The 13,760-nt window shown below is 44.3% G+C and overlaps 2 non-coding genes across 2 annotated transcripts; one reads left to right on the forward strand and one right to left on the reverse strand.

Moving 5' to 3' along the window:
- trnan-auu (transfer RNA asparagine (anticodon AUU)) lies at positions 1-74 on the reverse strand. The gene has a single exon. It is a non-coding gene; the product is annotated as a tRNA-Asn (tRNA).
- Positions 75-8,801: 8,727 nt separating this feature from the next.
- Positions 8,802-8,884, forward strand: trnas-uga (transfer RNA serine (anticodon UGA)). The gene has a single exon. It is a non-coding gene; the product is annotated as a tRNA-Ser (tRNA).
- Positions 8,885-13,760: the final 4,876 nt, after the last annotated feature.

Here is a 13,760-nt window from a genome sequence, read left to right on the forward strand (position 1 = left end):
CGTCTGTGGGTGGGCTGGAACCACCAACCTTTCGGTTAATAGCCGAACGCGCTAACCGATTGCGCCACAGAGACAGTACACGTGTAGTACTGAACCACTGATTCAACGAGCTAAAAAATCAGGTTGCAGCGATTAATATCACCTCTCTCTGCTATCAGTTTACTTTTCCAAAATAAAGTGTGTGAAGTTTGCACGAGTGAAAATCTGTGCTCTGTTATTCCTGAACATTAAACTCACTTTGCCATTAAACACCTGTGTGTTGGAAGACTCAGTCACCTCGTGGTCGAGAGGATTGATTTATCGAGCTGTGATTCGCCATTCTCCATTCCAGTAATATTCAGGTTCACTGAAAATGAGATGAGATGAAATGAGCAGGTCCGACGAGCAGGTCTGTGACACTACACGGTGTCTACAAAGTTGTCTCTTGCACTTACAGTGAAGCGGACGGCAGTTTTCACTCTTAAACCAGTAACTATGATGTTCAGAAAAAGTGTGGCCGAGAAATGCTCGATTGCAGCTCGGTGACACGGGGTCAGAGTAAAGTTCAGTTCATTCGATTGCCGAGTGGCGAGAAGGTGGATTTGGAACTCCTGTGCGGCGAGTTGTCCAGATCTGCTTGGAGCGATATTCACTTCAATTCATCACTGACAGGGACAATTTGATTCTAAGTTTCTTTTTCTCTGCTGCTTGGTGAGATTTTAAAAGTTGTAAACGACCCATACCGACCCCAAACTCGTCACTTCCACTCTGACAGATGAAACGCGGTCACACTCTTCACTTCAGTGAGATGAAAGCCGGGAGCGATTTCACGGTCGAATGCAATGGGGAACAAAACTCATTCCAAGAAAGTGCAGGTCATTGAGGTGCCTTGAAATTCCTGATTGTTTGAACTGAACGTCTTCCCAAAGCGTTTAAGATTCACGTGGAGCGATTTGGGGACTTCTTTTCCCTCTTTGCAAAAGTTTCAACCGCAGGTCAAGATCAAAAGTCGAGGGCATAATGAGACGCCTTCCTGAAATTTGAGAACCAGGGAAGCAGACTTTACAGCAAGGTTCTGTTTATTGAGAAAAAGCAGATGAAATATTCATTCCGGAACGATCCAGAATCTGATCAGCTCGAAAAGTAACGGTTACCCCGTGATTTGAACACGCAGCCTTCTGGTGACGCAACAAGTCATGCAGATCGAAGCAGGAAGTTGAAAAGTGGGAATTGATCGTTTCAGTGAGTGGGCAAAACTGCGGCAAATATAGTTCAATGTGGGGGAGAGCGAGGTCATCCACTTTAAATCTAAGAAAGATAAATCAGAATGTTTTCTCTTTGGTGAGAAACTGGGAACTGTGGAGGAGCAGAGATATTTAGGGGTCCAAGTACAGAAAGCGCTACCAACTAGCGTACATGTACAGAAATTAATTAAAATGTGTCATGGACCGTTAGTACGGCCGGTTAACTCAGTTGCTTGGAGTGTGTTGTAACGCCTTAATCACGGATTCGATTCTTGTAATTTACTTTATTTATTTCGTCTTTTTGTAACTTTTAAAATCGAAGCTTTAAAAAAAAATACAAAGACAGATTCGAGGGGACAGTTTTTTGAATAATATCCATTCTCACTTTGCCCCTGGACCGGAGAAACACGTCTTTCTTTTTACTTGTTTTCTTTTGGCAACTGACCCTGTGGTGCAATGGCGAGTGTGTTGGACTTCTCCTTGTTTTGTTTGATAAGCTATTCAAAGGTTGTGGATTCGAGTTGCAACGGCGTTGGATTTTAGTTCGGGAGCTGGGAAGTGAAATTTTACAGCAAAACCGCAACAGGATCATTAATGTCCGTCAAGGATGTGAAACTGTCCCCTTCACTTCATCTTACACAAGTGGCTCCAGTCCCAGCCGAATTCATGATTCTTAAACCACTCTGAGCTGGATTGGCGAAACTCTCTCAAGAAGGAGACTCAACATCTGCTCAGACCGAAAGTCAATCTGCTCGACTTCCGGCTCTGTCAGACTGCATGTTCCTTCAGACAGGTTTCCAACTGGACACATGCATCCTGCTGCCGTGCGAGCATTGGTGCTTCAGGGGTCGAATTCTTGTTTGCAGTAATTCAATTCCTGTAAAACTAGCTCCTGAAGTGTAGGAAGGAAAGTATCCTGGCTGAGCGGTCGAAGGCGCTGGTTTGAAGCTCCAGTTAAATCCCACGATTTGAAGATGGATCAAAATCATAGTTTGTGTCTGCAAAACTGCAGCCTCCCTCCTGAAACAAGTAATACTAAACATCTCATCTGCTATTGCAACAGCGTAGACCGGAGGAACCACATGGCAATTCAGATAAGTAGATGCATTTTGGAAAACATCAATTCTACCTTCAACTCCGGTCGAAATGTTCACAAACAAAAGGATTGCTTGATCTCGGTGAGACTCGAATTAACAACCCTGGCATTTCCCGAGGCTGTAACTCATATAAGGATCGATTGCGCCGCTGGAGCCCGGTCACTCTGATCACCTGTCCCACTCTGCTGGAAACAATCTTAAGGTGAGATGTCCTTATCTGTGGAAACGTGTCCTGTCCCCGTGATGAAACTAAAATCTGCACTTTCACTTTCAGCTTCTTTCACGTCCTCTGCTCCATCGCACTGCAGTCGGATTTTCTGTGAACAGGTCGAAATGGACATTTTGAGGGACAGGATCTACAGGCATTTGGAGAGGCAGGGACTAATTAGGAACAGTCAGCATGGCTTTGTGAGAGGAAAATGATGTCTCACGAATTTGATTGAGTTTTTTGAAGGGGTAACCAAGAAGATAGATGAGGGCTGTGCAGTAGACGTGGTCTACATGGACTTCAGCAAAGCATTTGACAAGGTACCGCATGGTAGGTTGTTACATAAGGTTAAATCTCATGGGATCCAAGGTGAGGTAGCCAATTGGATACAAAATTGGCTTGACGACAGAAGACAGAGGGTGGTTGTAGAGGGTTGTTTTTCAAACTGGATGCCTGTGTCCAGCGGTGTGCCTCAGGGATCGGTGCTGGGTCCGCTGTTATATGTTATTTATATTAATGATTTGGATGAGAATTTAGGAGGCATGGTTAGTAAGTTTGCAGATGACCCTAAGATTGGTGGCATTGTGGACAGTGAAGAAGGTTATCTGGGATTGCAAAGGTATCTTGATCAATTGGGCCAGTGGGCCGATGAATGGCAGATGGAGTTTAATTTAGATAAATGTGAGGTGATGCATTTTGGTAGATCGAATCGGGCCAGGACCTACTCCGTTAATGGCAGGGCGTTGGGGAGAGTTATAGAACAAAGAGATCTAGGAGTACAGATTCATAGCTCCTTGAAAGTGGAGTCACAGGTGGATAGGGTGGTGAAGAAGGCATTCGGCATGCTTGGTTTCATTGGTCAGAACATTGAATGCAGGAGTTGGGATGTCTTGTTGAAGTTGTACAGGGCATTGGTGAGGCCACACTTGGAGTACTGTGTACAGTTCTGGTCACCCTATTATAGAAAGGATATTATTAAACTAGAAAGAGTGCAGAAAAGATTTACTAGGATGCTACCGGGACTTGATGGTTTGACTTACAGGGAGAGGTTAGACAGACTGGGACTTTTTTCCCTGGAGAGTAGAAGGTTAAGGGGTGATCTTATAGAAGTCTATAAAATAATGAGGGGCATAGATAAGGTCGATAGTCAAAATCTTTTCCCAAAGGTAGGGGAGTCTATAACGAGGGGGCATATATTTAAGGTGAGAGGGGAGAGATACAAAAGGGTCCAGAGGGGCAATTTTTTCACTCAAAGGGTGGTGAGTGTCTGGAACGAGCTGCCAGAGGCAGTAGTAGAGGCGGGTACAATTTTGTCTTTTAAAAAGCATTTGGACAGTTACATGGGTAAGATGGGTATAGAGGGATATGGGCCAAGTGCAGGCAATTGGGACTAGCTTAGTGGTATAAACTGGGCGACATGGACATGTTGGGCCGAAAGGCCTGTTTCCATGTTGTAACTTCTATGATTCTATGATTCACTGCCAGATCATCGACACGGATACCACCATCACACGAGAGGACACCACGCACCAGGTACATGGTTCGTACTCCTGTGACTCGGCCAACATTGTCTACCTCATACGTTGCAGGAAAGGATGCCCCGGAGCATGGTACATTGGCGAGACCATGCAGACACTGTGACAACGGATGAACGGACACCGCGCAACAATCGCCAGACAGGAGGGTTCACTCCCAGTCGGGGAACACTTTAGCAGTCAAGGACATTCAGCCACCGATCTGCGGGTCAGCGTTCTCCAAGGCGGCCTTCGAGACACACGACAACGCAAAATCGTCGAGCAGAAGTTGATAGCCAAGTTCCGCACCCATAAGGACGGCCTCATCCGGGATCTTGGGTTCATGACACGCTACACGTAACCCCACCAGCAAAAAGGGGAAAAAATTATGTTTTTAATATTCCCTCTCTTTCTCTGCCATTTGGGTTTCTTTCTGTCTGTCTGTGTAATTGACACAATGTATATCCAGTGTACTGGGCCGTGCTGTTCTCCGTGACTGGCCTGTTTGAATAGCAACGACACCTTTTGATTGGTGTGATGCTGTCCCAGCCTAGTATAAGATATGCGATTTGAGAACCTTTTCACTAATTCACCTGACGAAGGGGATAATCTCCGAAAGCTTGTGATTTTAAAATAAATTTGTTGGATTATAACCTGGTGTTGTAAGATTCCTTACATTTGTCCATCCCAGTCCATCACCGGCATCTCCACATCATGGCAGAAATTATGTCAGTGATAAAATTCGAATCGAGAAACGCCCCAGATATTGAAACCAGCGATTTGAACCACCAGCTCACACTTCCACAAAACAAGGCCTGTCTTTAAAGGTCTGTTTAATGATCAAATAAATTAATTGAAGCTAATTGACCGTATTTGCCGGATGCTGGGTTGTTCCCCTGAGAGCAGAGAAGGTTCAGAGGAGATTTGATCGAAGTGTTCAAAGTCATGAAGGGTTTAGATAAAGTAAATCAAGGGAAGCTGTTTTAATTGGCGGAATGGTCGGAAACCAGAGGTCACTAATTTGAGGTGATTGCAAAATAACCAAAGGCGATATGAGGAAAAACTTAATGACGCAGCGAGTAGTTCTGATCTGGAATGCGCTGCTTGAAAGGGTGGTGGAATCAGATTCAATCGTGACATTAAAAAAGGAATTTGAAGGGGAAAAATGCAGAGCACCTGGAAAGGGCTGCGGAATGGGAATAATTGGATTGATCACACAAAAAGCAGGCATGGGCTCGATGAGCCAAACAGCATCCTTCTGTGCTGCAACTATTCTATGATTCGATGGACAGAAGCGGTCTGAATGAATGGGCGATCGGTTGTGGGTAGCAGGGAAATTTTCGACAGGTTGTCCGGTTGTTTTACTGACGGCTCCTTGTTCTCGGATTATGATTGTCATTTTGGGCGTTTCACTGATTGATATGTGAGAGGTCCGCAGTTCAAATCCCAGAACCCTCCTGTTTCACTATTTCCAATGAAGATTCACTTATTTATTTCTCACATCTTTTCAGCGTTGCAGAAAGCAGGATTGATTTAATTCTCGAGCATATTTGAGGACAAGGGGCCGGAAGGAAGCCGGTTTATCGACGCAACACACATGGAGAAAGTAAAATGCCACACGGCGGTGTGCAGATTGAAACTGAAGGTGAATTTATCCAAATTCAGGCGATCTCAGAAGTGCAGAATAAAAATGCGCCTTAATTGGTCGGGAATACGAACCCTGTTCCCTCGCGTGGTAAGTGCAAATTCTACCAGTGAAACAGCAACGTTTGCATGGCATCGGGCTCTCTGTGTCTGGTTGGAAACCTGTTTGAAACAACAAACAAATCTCCTCTGAGTACCTTGCGCATTCTGATTTACAGCCCTGCATTACTAGCACTCGCTGCTTGTGATGGCCGAGTGGTTCAGGCGTTAGATCTAAAACTCGACAGGGTCTTTCGGTGAAACATTGGAATGCTGCTCGCGGCGCTATTGTTTAAAGTTTCGTTCAATGCTCAAATAAATATGAACTGGAGATAACGGGCCGCATTTCCTTCTCACAGAGAGATCCTCCACCGCGGCAGAGCCTTTTAATTGGGAGCCCAATGGTCTTGCAAAATTTCAAGGTGCGTGAAGAAAACTTCACAATAATCCACAACTGGAGTATTGTGTCCAATTCTGGGCACCGCACTTTAGGAAGGATGTGAAGGCCAGAGAGAGGATGCAGAAATGATTTACTGGAATGGTTCCAGAGATGAGGGACTTCAGTTACGTGTATGGACTGGAGAAGCTGGGGTTTTTCTCCTTTGGGCAGGAAGGTTGAGAGGAGATTTGATAGAAGTGTTCAAAATCATGACGGGTTTAGATAAAGTAAATGAACAGAAACTGCTCCCGTTGGCGGAAGAGTCGAGAACCAGATGAAACAGATTTACGGTGGTTGACAAAAGAACCAAAGGCGATATGAGGAAAAACGTTTTAAATCAGCGAGTAGTTATAATCTGGAATGCATCTCCTGAAATGGTGGTGGAAGCAGATTTAATCGTGACTTTCTAAAAGGAATTGGATAAGTATTTGAAGGAAAAATATTCGCGGGTTCACAGGGAAAGAACGGGGGAATGGGACGAACTGGATTGCTCTTAAAGAGAGCCGGGGAAAGCACAATGGGCCGAATGGCCTCCTTCTGTGCAGTAACGATTCTATGAATGTATGATTCCATCTCTCTCAAGCTTCATTTAAAATTCTGCTAACTTGATAATCAAGCTTTTTTTCTATACTTAGATCTCTCTATCTCTCCCTGTCTCTGTCCATCTCTGTTTTCCCCTGATGGACTTCTCAGGCTTCGTTGAACGGCCACAGCTCATCGATCCTGCGACACCAGCAGAGAACGGTAAAGATCGAAAGACTGAGACGGTCGGAAAAGTAAAGGACCAGCCCAGATGATGAATTCGTAGTCAATGTCCACATATTGATGTCTCTTCGTCCTCATTGTGAAAACATCAGTACTTTTAGCCCAGTATAAAAACAAAGTCTTGTATTTATAAAGCGCTTTTCATGACCTCAAGACCTCCCAAAGCGCTTTACAGCCAATGAAGTATTTTTGAAGTGTGGTCACTGTTATACTTGTGGGAGAGTGGATAATCTGCGGATGCCGAGACAGACAACAATGTAGCTTTAGAGCAATTAATTCTGCAAAGTCTCACTTGATAATACAACTCGCACATTCGAAACGAATGTGGCAAAGAGAGGCTAATATTGTTGATATGAAATAGTTAGGAGTGTGATGGAATACTCTCCACTTGCCTTGATGAGTGCAGCTCCAACAACACTCAAGAAGCTCGACACCATCCAAGATAAAGCAGCCCGCTTGATTGGCACCCCATCCACCACCCTAAACATTCACTCCCTTCACCACCGGCGCACTGTGGCTGCAGTGTGCACCATCCACAGGATGCACTGCAGCAACTCGCCAAGGCTTCTTCGACAGCACCTCCCAAACCCGCGACCTCTACCACCTAGAAGGCAGCAGGCACATGGGAACAACACCACCTGCACGTTCCCCTCCAAGTCACACACCATCCCGACTTGGAAATATATCGCCGTTCCTTCATTGTCGCTGGGTCAAAATCCTGGAACTCCCTTCCTAACAGCACTGTGGGAGAACCTTCACCACACGGACTGCAGCGGTTCAAGAAGACGGCTCACCACCACCTTCTCGAGGGCAATTAGGGATGGGCAATAAATGCCGGCCTTGACAGCGACGCCCACATCCCGTGAACGAATAAAAAAAATAGTTAATGTACGTCTTCACATTGCCGTACATCGGAATAGAAAAAGTGATAGGATGGACAGAATGGTGGCCGATCGGCTGTGGGTGGCACAGAATTCTGCATTGGTTTCACCCCTCTGTTATCAGTGGCTCGTTGGTCTTCGGGTATGATTCTCGCTTTGGGGATTTGCTGATTGTGATGTGAGAGATCCCGGACGAGCCCTGCGGTGTTACCATTTTTCGTTCAAAATCACTAATTAGCTTCTCACGTCTTGTCAGCAGTGCAGTCGGCAGGATTGTCTTAATTCCAGTGCATGGAGGACAGAATGCAGAGGTTCTGTCGACGACAACACACATGGAGAAAGGAAAATGTCACAAGATGGTGTTCAAATTGAAGCTGAATGTAAACGTATCCCAATTCACGTGACCTCATGAATGGAAAATGAAAAATGCTCCTCTATTGGGTGGTGATCGAATCCGGGCCTCCCGCGCAGACAGCAAGAATTTGATCACTGAAATAACAAAGTCCGCATAGCAGCCGGTGGCATGTGTTCAGTTCGAAACCTGTCTAAAAGAACATACAGTCTCAGAGTTCTCCTGTCATAAACTTCTTCATTCTCTTCTGCAGCGGTGTCGGATTTGTCGCTTGCAGCAGCGATGACCCAATGATTAAGGCGTTAGACTTGCAATGTGATTTTCCAACGCAGCTTCGATGCAACACACGTGGAGAATGGAAAATATCTCAAATGGTGCGCAGATTTAAGCTGAGGGCGAATGTCGCACAATTCACGCGATCGTATGAATGGAGAATGAAAATAATCCGAAACGAACCGGAAATCGAACCCCGGTTTCTCACGTGATAAATGAGAATTCTATCACCGAGACAGCAAAGTCAGCACATTAACAAGCTGCAAGTTTCCAGTTGGAAACCTGTCTGAGAGAACAAAGTGTCACAGATCTCGTGTGATAACCCTACGCATTCTGATTTATAGCTGTGCATCATCGATGATTGCAGCTGCGATGGCCGAGTGGTTAAGGCGTTGGACTTGAAATCCAATGGGGTTTACCCTGCACAGGTTCGAATCCTGTTCGCAGCGCTACTTTTTAAAGTTTGTTCAGTGTTCAAATTAATCTGAACTTGAACGAACGGACCTTGTTCGCTGCCTCAGAGAGGTGCTCCATCGCCAACGACGCTTTTAACTCGAAGCCCAATGATCTCTTGCAAAATTGCAAGACACGTGAAGGAATCTCTCCCAAGCTCCATTCTAAGTTCTGCTCGTTCGCAGAACTTGACATTTATACAATTTATTTCTATGTTTTAATCTCTCCCTGTCTCTGTCTCTTGACTTTGCCTGTTTTCTCCTGATGGACTTCTCAGGCATCGTGAACAGCGAAGAATGATGGAACCTGCAACACCAGCAGAGAAGGGTAAAGATGGAAAGACTGAGACGGTAGGAAAAGAAAAGGTGCAACCCAGCTGATGAATTCGTAGTTAATGTCCACACATTTATGTTTCTTCCCCTCACAATGAAAAAATCAGCAATTTGAGTACAGTACACTGATGGTAGAGTGTATAATATGCGGATGTTGAGACCGACAATCGAACCTTTGCCGTGGTGATGAAAGCGCCGAATCCTAAACACTAAACCCCAAGGAAACGCTGAAAATTCTTTGCTGCGAACAAGCAGAGCAACACGGCCTTTCCTAATTGGCCCTTTGTAATTCAGGTCATTTTCCTGCCAGACAAACTGTTCGCACAAAATGGCATTTTCTGTTCGAAATAATATCGCGACAGAGGTGATGTTCAGGCAATGACATCACCAAGTGCAAGTAGGCATGTACATGAAATGGAAAGTGAGGTAAAATACGACCACAAGCTGCTGATGGACATGTTTCCATTTCCAAAATGCACTGAATGCAGCTCCTTGGAAAACTGCAAGGCCACGCAGGTCCATCATGAATCGTTTGAAGCAACTGTCAGTTTAAAGTGGCATCTCCTGCTGCTTCTGTGGGGAGTGAGAGAGAGGCACTGTCGGTATTTGCGTGCAGTTTGATTTTGCACAGAACTGCACAGAGAAACAGCAAATATACCGCGGCTGTGAGATGTTCTATATTATTCATATTTAGCCACAGGAATATCCGCAGTCAGAAGCTGAAAAGAACGAGAGATAAGAGGCCTGAGAATAAACACAGAGCTGAATGAATCATGATAGAGCGAAAGAAAAACTAATGTCATCAGTTCCAATTTGTCTCGTGCGCAATCTTGGGAGCTCCCCAATGGCCTGGTGGTGAGAATTCGGTACTCTCACCGCCGAGAGGTTCGATTCCCAGTCAGGGAATTAACTTTAAAAAGAGTTATGAACTTATTAAATTAATTACATGAAGCTAATTAAATCCTGTTCGTAGTTGAATCTCTGTTTTAATCACCATGAATCAACCGATAACTTTCTATTTCAGACTGAAGGCGATGTTGACGTGGTTCCCGAGAGACAGTCAAAACTTTAATAAGACTTTTATGCTTTGAATGTGATGATTTTTTTTCATTTTATAGACTCCATCTTAAGAGTGGGATTAAAAACGCAGTGGAGTCATTGTTAAATTTAACATTAACTGGCAATTGTCGCTGTTTATCACAGGAACGCCCGAACTGGTTCTCCGATCAAGATGAAAGTAACGCAACGAGGAACATCTGATACAACACGAAAGGCATCGGGCTATGACAAAAATCCCCACCGTTTTGCTTTTCCAAAATAAAGGGTGTGAAATTTATTCTCTGAACATAGGAACAGTCTCGTCTCGCTCACTATAGAAATCTCCATGTCACAGCGAACCAGCTCTCCTGCTGCGAATGCGGCCTCCCTTCGGGCCTTTCGGGGGCTTGTCTGTCAAGGAGAATTGTAATTACCGTGAAGCCAATGTTCCATTCCTTTATATGATTCATGTGCCTGATTCCCGACCGCAGGGTAAATGGTGGAATATCAGCCCTGCTCAGCTGGCAATGATTCCGGTACATTTTTTTGATTCCAAAACATGCGTTGAAACCCTGGAACTTCGAGACGATGAATCCTGAGGAAAAATAAAATAAGGGCTCGAACAATCAAACTTTCACGCTAACGGATAACACCGCCGAGAACAGGTGAAGAGATCACCTGCTAAACCAATAATTCACTGGGCTAAACTTTGAGATTGCAGCGACCAATATAACAACTGTCTACAGTCAGTGAAAAATGAATGATTAAAGCTTGTAGGAGTTAAAATCCAACCAGCCAGTCTTCACTCTTAAACCAGCAACTATGAAGAAAGACATGCCGGAGAAATACTCGATTTCAGTGCGGCGACACTGGACCAGAGTAAAGTTCATTCAATATAATTGCCGAGTGGCTGGAGAGTGGATTTGGAACTCCTGACCGATTGCACCACGCATTTTCCAGATCTGCTTGGATCACCAATCCCTTCACTTCATCACTTAGAGGGACAACTCGATTCTCGATTTCTTTTCCCTGACGATTGATGAATTTTACAAATTGGAAGCGATCAATATCAAAGCTAACACGTCACAGACATGCTCACAGATACAAAGCGGCCACACTCTGCTTCAGTGAGATGAAAGTCAAGAGAGATTTCACGGTCGAATGTAATGGCTCACAAAATTCATTCAACGGAAGTTCAGGTCGTTGAGGTGCCTTTAAAGTCCTGATTGTTTCTATTAAACTTCTTCCCAAAGCGTTTGAGATTCACGTGGGACGATTTGGGGACGTTATTTCTTTTTATGCAAAAGTTTCAACTGCAGTTCAAGATCAAAATTCGTGGGACCACAGCTGTTCACAAATTGTCGGCGCTGGGACCACTGTTGTTCACAATTTATCGGTTCTGGGACCACTGTTGTTTACAATTTATCGGTTCTGGGACCACTGTTGTTCACAATTTATCGGTTCTGGGACCACTGTTGTTTACAATTGATCAGTGGTGGGACCAGTGTTGTTCACAATTTATCAGTGGTGGGACCACTGTTATTCAAAATTTACATTCATGATTTGGACACGGGAATCGGAAGTACAATTCCAAAATTAGGGATGACACCTAGTTGCGAGCTGTAGTTAATACAAAGGAAAAATGAGAATAATAAGGACGACATTAACAACTTTGCAGAATGGGCGTGTCAATGGCAAATTAATAACAATATTTGTTGTGCACTCCTTTGCCTTTTTGCCCCCCCACAACTCACTCACACTTCTTCAGATTGAATTGTATTTGCCACTTTTCTATCCACCGTTCCGCTCTATCTATATCTTCCTGCAGTCGACAGCTTTCCTCCTCACTATCAACCACAGGACCAATTTTTGTATCATCTGCACATTTGTTAATCATGCCCCCTGCATTTAATTCTAAATCGATGATCTGTACCATGAAAAGCAGGGACCTATTACGAAGCCGCATGGAACCCCACTCGAAACAGCCTTCCAGTCACAAAAGCACCCGTCGATCACAACCGCTTGCTTCCTGCCACTCAGCCAATTTTGGATTTAACTTGCCAATGTCCCTTGGATGCAATGGGCATTTACATTTTTGACCAATCTGCCATGCAGGACTTTGTCAAAAGCCTCGCGAAAACCCATGTAGACTACATCAATCGCGATACCCTCATCGATCCTCCTTGATATCTCCTCAAGTAATTCAATTCAAACGACCTTCCCTTAACAAATCCACGCTGACTGTCCTTGATTAATCCGTGCCTTTCGAAATGACGATTAATACTTTCCCTCAGAATTGTGCTAAATAATTTACCCACCATCGAGTTTAGGCTGACTGGCCTGTATTTACTCGATCTATCCCTTTCTCCCTTTTTAAACAATGGTACAACGTTAGCAATCCTCCAATCCTCCAGCACGACAACTTTTGCCAGGGTGGATTGGAAAATGATGGTCAGAGCCTCCGCTATTTCCTTCCTTGCTTCTGTTAACATCCTGGGATATATTTCATCCGGGTCTGGAGATTCAGGTGGAGCGATTTGAAGACTTATTTTTCCTATTTGCAAACGTTTGTACCGCAGGTCAAGATCACAAGTCGAGGTCCAAATTTGGACGAGTTCCGACTTTGAACCTCAAATCGTGAATTATGCCTCGACCCCAACGAGCCCAGAAACAAGAACGTGTCCTTAAATTAACGTGTGACAGACACATTCCATCAGAGGTCTGTCTGTGGAATGAAAGGGCGTTTTTGAACAGTCATCTTGCTATCCGTTTCCTCCTGAAACCTGAACAAAGACAAATACCACATTGTTATTTTGCCGCTTAATTCCACAAATTAGGTAAAATAATAAGCTGCACAAGGCACTGCTGGGAGTTGAACCCAGGATTTCCTATTTACTAAACAGATGCTTTAACCAATTAAGCCACAGCGACAATTGATAATGCAACAGCCCCACCTCCTCGCACTAATATCTATCAGCGACACTTCACTATTGGGGGTTCAGGCCTTTTTCTCTCTGTCCATTTCGCTTGTCCGTTTACCTGTGCATTCCGACACTGACTGGATTTCTCGCTGTGTTTATCTTTGTGCATCCATCAGTGCGTTGATACATGGATGATTATGTGTGATTGTATTTGTTACGTTAAATAAATTAGGGCTTCAGACAATTCTCGCTCTGACATTGGAGAACTATTGAGCCGAACTTTACAGCGAAGTTTTACAGCGAAGTTTATTGTGGTGCTGAAACGAATAAATCCCAAGAGAAGCAAAAAGGGAAAAGGAGAAAATCTTGTGAGGGAAAATGAGGACAACTCTCAAGGTTTTTACAAGTATATTAAGAGAAAGAAGGGAGGCTTAGTGTAATGTGGGCCGCTTGAAGACAGATGGAGGTGATATTGTAATTGAAAATCAGGAAATGGCAGAGTTGCTAAATTTTTAATTTGCATCGGTCTTCACAGAAATGGATGAGGCTAACATACCAGAGACACGAGGAAAACTGTTAAT

The sequence above is a fragment of the Heptranchias perlo genome, chromosome 20 (genome assembly GCF_035084215.1).
Source record: "Heptranchias perlo isolate sHepPer1 chromosome 20, sHepPer1.hap1, whole genome shotgun sequence".
In the NCBI taxonomy this organism is placed as follows: Eukaryota; Metazoa; Chordata; class Chondrichthyes; order Hexanchiformes; family Hexanchidae; genus Heptranchias; species Heptranchias perlo.